The following is a 6949-nucleotide window of genomic DNA, read 5'->3' on the forward strand; positions in this document are numbered from 1 at the left end:
TATAACCCATGTTTGGAGAATTAATCTCAGTAGAAGCTGGGCTGTTAATCTGTTACTTGTATGTTGTGCTGTTTGAAGTTATTTCAAATTACTTGGTTTGTAGTTATTTCAAATTACTTGGATTCAAAAGGATTAATTCCATTATTTTTTGGGAAAATGTGTGCTCATGTAATATTGTGGAACAAGGACAGTTTTTTATAAAAAGTTATTCAGCTATCAGAAACAGGAGTGATAATTTTTATTTCTACAAGGAACTGTAGACTTCAGCAATACAGATTGCAGCATATGTCATCGTCTTCCATCTTGGATTCTTCTTTGGGATTCGTACATGAAATTAGAAGAACATTTTGTTATTAGGACTACTAAAATTTATTCTCTGATTATTTTTGGACTATTTTTGGATTTGATTCTATAAAACCTTAAATTCATAATTTTTTCATTTTTACATAATTTTTCCAGGGAAATAAATTATTTGTCAAAGCTTGTTGTTTTCACTCTTTCTTGTGTTACTGTTTATTCGAGCCTAAACAAGTGACATAAGAAATTAAACAATGTTTGAACACATTTATGTGATGTAGGGTCTCAAATGAGCAGTAATAATAGAATGTTATGGTGTGAAATTGAAACTTCCTTCAATAATGGTGAATTCTCAAAATAGTGATCACAGTTCAAAATCTTCCAGGACACAGAAAGAAAGATATATTTAAGTGAAGCATGACATAACACTATTATGTATAACACAAATTGGATACTATCTTACAAAAATATTTATTTTTCAAAGAATACCCTTCATAATGCATTGGTTCTGTGGAGAAGGATTTTGATATGAAGGTGAGATTTATGTGAAATGCAGTAAATAACATCACTGATGCAAATATGTCTTTAATCAATCATGTGGTTGAATTTTTCAAAGTTTGTGTGTCCGTTGTGTTACCTAATTTGATAAAAAGGAATCTGTATGTCCCACAAGCTGTAAGGCTATTGTATCTCAGATTTAATTTTACATATAAAGAGAGAGTGACAGAGGGAGAGAAGGAAATACTATTATCGTTATTATATGGGTTAGGTACTTTTTAATTTATTTGCTGCTGAGAATTGAACCTGGCTCTGCTCTTTATGGCACTAATGAGCTTGCCTGCACGAACAAACCTGCTTACTCCCTAGACTAAGCCTCCAGTCCCCAAGTCATAGATATAGATGGTGACACAATAATTAACTCATCTCTAACACACAGTCATTCACGATTCTTCTAACATAATATATATATATATATATATATATATATATATATATATATATATATATATATATATATATACATTTACGAATTTGTTGGTACGCAGCATCAAAACCAAAATGAAGAATGTCACTCATAATAATTTAATGCTGTGATTCTTTAATTGTATTGTGTGTCTAGCCAAAGCTGTATTTTTTGTGCAGTTAAACTTTCTTGTTATGATAATCAGATCAGTTGTCACTATGGACATATTAGATTTGTCCTGCTCAGCTTTTTGTCCTGCTCAGCTTTTTAGATATGATGACCAGATCAGCTGTCACTATGGACGAGATAGGTTTGTCCTGCTCAGCTTTTTAGATATGATGACCAGATCAGCTGACGAGTTAGGAATTCCACCTGTTATATCTTTTCAAAACATTTAGTTGACTGGAGAATGCATCATAGCTGATTGACATAGTTTTATTTTGATTTGCTTTTTCCTTTCATTCTGCTTTGTAATGGCAAATGTAGATAATGTTGACTTTGCTAATGATTTAAATGCAAATTTTGCAGGAATTATAGCTAGCTGTATTTATAACAGAATGAAATTACTAAACACTCAAGACAACTTAAAATTTCTTTTTTATTAAGCATTAATTTTGCAGTATACGTTTTCTGTATATTATATTTTTAATGACTTTGTCAACGATACTTTGTGTTCATTGTAGTCACAATCTTGTATACAGATGCATTGATGAGGTAGCATTTAGTTATGCTTTAGGTATATTTTAACTGGAATGGAAACAAGTTCTGCATGTTGCCTTGGGGAATCCAATCTGCTTTGTCTAATTCGCTGTTAGACACACATGCCTCTTGACTAAAACATCCATGACTTGCAAGGTTAGTTAATAAGTGCCCATACATACCTCAACCAGTATACTCTCTCTCTCTCTCAATCTCTTTCTCTCTCTCTCTGTCTCTCTCTCTCTCTACACACACACATGCTTTGATACTCCTCTCCCAATGTTACACAGATTCACCTGACATTTTAGAGGTATTCAAATGCATTCCCTACAGCTACTGAGAGTCAGAAGAGCTATATAATGTAACTGAAGGAGAATACAAATTTTACACACTTAGCAGTTGGCAACTGAACTCAAATCGTATGTTTGCAAACTATGAGCGATTTTAATGTAGTCTTACATAGTGCAACCACTACAAATAATGCAAGGCAAGTTGTCAGATTCTTCAGTTATAATGGGACCGCAAATTGAATATAAACTGACTTGATTGTGCTTGCATATAGTGTATGATATCAATGCATGTATAATCCATGTTCATGCTTGTATAATGTGTATTATATTTATGATTACATAGTCAGTAGCAACACATACAAGTCATTATCTGAACTTTAAAAACAGATCTGAGGACTCTTGTTACATTAATTTTCATAAATGTCAGATTAGTTCAAAGATCAAAAGTAACTTTCGTGATTGAAAGAACCAATATTGATATCAATAAGATCAGTTAAATAGCTTTACTAATTATCAAGATGCTGTGCTGGCTTCTTTCCATAGAAGATGAAGATGAACAGAGAATGTCAAAGTCACTGCTAGGCTGTATTTTAATGAGAAAATTAACTTGTACACCACAAGCACCGCAATCCACGTTTCTGTATTGTTTCCAAGGTGATAGGTCAGCACACTGAAAATAAAAGGTTATTACATAAAGAAGATTCAGTTCTGTTGTAACTGTACATGTTCATAATTTTCTGGAAGATGCCCCCCCCCCCTTCCGAAAATACAACATCACTAAGTACACTCTACTTTGGTGTTTCAATGTTAAGGAAATGGTTCTACTAAAAGATGGGTTTCCTGATAATCCTATCTTTTACATTCATATTGATGGTGGATAAAATGATGGGTATGTCAATGGAAAAGTCCACTTCTTTGTCAAAGGGAAATTTAACATTAAAATCATCCATATTTTTTACATTGGAGGCTCATTTTTGTGGTAAAGGAGAATTTCACATTACATTTAGGTCACTCAGGGTACAAGTACCCATGCCAACAGACCAACAAAGTCATATTGGCCATCACCCACACATACAGACCAACACCTACTGCATATATGTTGTTGTTGTTGTTGTAGGGTTTAATGCCATTTTTCAGGACAAGATAGGCTATACATGGCGGCCAGTATTAATGGTGGAGGAAGAACCTGGAAAAACCCTGGAAAGAACCACCGACCCACGAGAAACTACTGGCAAGCTTTCTCACATAACCACATTAGCCAAATCCAAGACTTGAACCGACACAGACAGAGGTGAGATGGCAGTGATCCGTAACAGTGAGCGCTTTAGACCACTCGGCCACTCGGGGCCCCCTGCATATATGTAGACTCAACTATAAGTTGATATGCCCATTTTAGGACTACATGTTTTTACTGATATTCAAAACAATCCAACACAAAATGAATAAATAACAAAAATAAAACTTTAAAAAAGAAAAAGTTTAAAAAGTTTAATAATTAAATTTAAAGATAAGGTAAAGGTAAATAAAAATATGTTCAATTTTTAAATAAATTTATTTCTAAAATGCATGAATTTTAATAAAAACATTTTAATTTCTGAAAAATTTTCTACAGAAATGTAATATTTGCAAATTTAACAGTTTTTGAAAATTAAACGTTACAAAATTAAGCATTTAAATTTAAAGAAGCACAAAATTTCAATAGAAACGAAACAAAATTTGAGAAAATTCAAAATTCAAACAAATTTAAACTTGTATGTGAAGGATTGCATAATTCACCTTTACTCATCCCTTAGGTATAAGCATGCTTGTATTGGATGTTAGGATATTGTATGTTTAGGTGTTAGCAAGTGTAGTGATGGTCAATACAACTGTGTTAGCCAGAAGGTATGATTATTGGTCAGTAGGTGTTGATATCAGTAAGTTTGCCTTGGGTGTTGGTCAGTGTATATGGGTACTTATACCCAGAACGACCCAACCGTAAAATTCCGCCTATACACCATAGTGTTTCCCTAATGTTAAGCCTATGGACGTGTTTGTTATTAAATTCCTCTTTCCACCAAAGTTTCCCAGTTCAAGATGGCCTGAGGTCGGACTCTTCCATGGAACGCCATAGCGATCCCAAAAAAATACCATATTGTCACCCATTACTATGTACACTCCTCTCCGTTATCACGATAGAAACGATAAACATTATCTGTAAATATATAAATCTGTCTTTCTATATTTCAGTCTCAGTGCCAGAAAATTACTAACCTCAGTTATGTATGTGAATAAGCATCACTTCTAATTCCTGCGTATATTACGTTGTCGCCCTTTGCACCGTTGCTATTGGTGAGGGTTACGTCTTCTGCTAGTGTACCATCACGGAAGAAACCCGAAAACAATATTACAGCTAGAAGGGCCACTGAAACGTAAAAAGTCACGACCGCAGATAAGTATTAGGCAATGTGTTCTAATGAGATACTATTACGTGCTTTTTCCTTTGATTAAATAGTAATTTTTAATGTTTGTCATTCAATATTACTCAATGAATCTATTTTAAAAATGTATTAGAAATCCATGTTCTCTTTCATTGTTCACATAGAGTATGGCGCGGAAAATACGAACCATTTTCAATCCCTACCTCAGCATATTCGCAAAGTAGATCGAGTTCTAAAATTCTCTCTCTCTCTCTCTCTCTCTCTCTCTCTCTCTCTCTCTCATAAGTAGGCTATGCAGCAGTAAAGCCACTATTTACATTCTATCTCGATGAGATAGTTAAATCTGTTGTGCATACTGCTGTGTCAGATGTAAAAATAGACTATTTTGCACATACTGTTGCCAAATAAACAAAGCTGATCCATATCAGAAAACGAACTGCAAAAGTTTCTCTTAGCAGTATCGCGCGATATGCCGAGATCAAGGGCTTCAGTTACTAGTATGCCATAAGAGTCAATCATATGAGCTTAACATGTATACTGACATTTAGTGTTATCTTTGATCCGCTTAAAGCAAAAGAAGGTCAGTAGTAATATTTGCTCACCTTAGTATGATTAGCTGATTTTTCTCTGACATAAATTTTGGATCTTATGACCTTCATTTATTGTGACATGATTTCAGATAGATAGTTTGTCTGAGCCATTGAATATCTGATTTTCATCTCAGGTATTACTGCACCAGTAAATACTACCTTTTGCAAGATGATATCAACATACTCCTGCCATGCTGCTGAATACTTTTATTGTACTTTTATCATATACTCTTGCGAGTGAATTGGTATGTTGCTCAATTAATTGCCTTCGAATTCTGGCTGGTCATATAATTTTTAATATTTATATTTTGTGGTCCAGTTATCTTCACAATAGTTGATAATTGGTGATTACTGGAATGTGAAGGTTACTTTTTATTTATCTAAGTAAAAAGATCCTGTTATTTTAAATTGCACTGTCTTACAGTTTTGTATATACGTCAACTACTAAGATTTCATCAGTAATTATGAAATATTTGACGGCAACGAACATTTTAAAGACATCAAAAGTCTTGCATTTTCAAAGAGAAAGTTGTATGGACTTACTTAAGTCGAATGTTTGATGAGAGAGAAAAACCATTTCCTACCTACATACATACATGTATACATACTTAAAACTAAATAATTGAATCTTAACACATGTTTACTAACAACTTTCTGGACAGTTCTTGAGAAATGTAATATCATGCTTTGCTGTTTTTCAAGCAGACTTGCATTCTTTAATGTCGAAACAAAAGGGAAAAAAAACACGAAATAATCAGGAACACAATCTTGAAAGATTTCTATCCAGTTTACTTAAGGCGGGCCTGACGATTAATTAAAACAATAATTTTAACTACTTTGTTTATACCTCGAGCATCTATGCTTTGACCGGTAACGGCACTACATCATTTGCACAACTTGACAAGCCCCTATACACTATGCGTAAATGTCATTTCCAAAAATATTGAAAAGGGGAAAGCTTAACGGTTATTCAGACGGGCAGATAAACGTACTGAAATTGCACAGCACCTGAAGGAATTTATTGATTTACTTGTTGATATATTCCGTTACTTATCTATTTGGATACAGTTTTAAATTAAGTTTTCAGTAACGTGTTACATACAAGGTACCAAGGCAGTGATCCATGATCCACCAGATCCACTTGGTCCGTCCACTACATATCCATACAGTGGAAAGACTGAGCACAAAAGCACAAAGATCGCCACTATCACCGGACTCTTCATTGTCATCAAGCTCTGTAGAGAAACTAATAAAACAGTATCTAATTGATCACAAATATACCAAAATATTTTCAGATTTTAAAGCCTAATTATCAAATATGATCAGTGGGTTATATGTAAATTAAGTCTTCATTTTGATAGGTTTTTAAAAATCTTATTTTAAACATGTGTGTCACATCTTCATTAACTGCAGCATTAAAATGGATTTCAAGACAAAGATAGGTCGAAATACATATTGTTTATTTTCTAAATCAGATTTTGTACTTTGTTTAATTAAACTGTTACTAATTCACACAAATTAAGCAGGCAGGTAAAGTAGTAATAGAAATATTAGTTTCCGATTACGAAGCGATATTATTTATGAATATCTTTGAGTCATGCATAAACCAAAAATTCAAATAATTAGGCTGATCAGCAATGTATGTTTTTGAAAATATCAACTTATGTAAACGGTAACTCCTTCTAATGC

General features: G+C 33.3%; 1 long non-coding RNA gene across 1 annotated transcript; it reads right to left on the minus strand.

Moving 5' to 3' along the window:
• Nucleotides 1-4648, minus strand: LOC149775939 (uncharacterized). Its single transcript, XR_016416616.1, has 2 exons — nucleotides 4504-4648; nucleotides 1-2920 (listed from the first exon to the last, which is right to left on the minus strand). It is a non-coding gene; the product is annotated as an uncharacterized LOC149775939 (long non-coding RNA).
• Between the last annotated feature and the right edge of the window lie 2301 nt (nucleotides 4649-6949).

The sequence above is a fragment of the Sinohyriopsis cumingii genome, chromosome 19 (genome assembly GCF_028554795.1).
Source record: "Sinohyriopsis cumingii isolate HCF-2022 chromosome 19, ASM2855479v2, whole genome shotgun sequence".
In the NCBI taxonomy this organism is placed as follows: Eukaryota; Metazoa; Mollusca; class Bivalvia; order Unionida; family Unionidae; genus Sinohyriopsis; species Sinohyriopsis cumingii.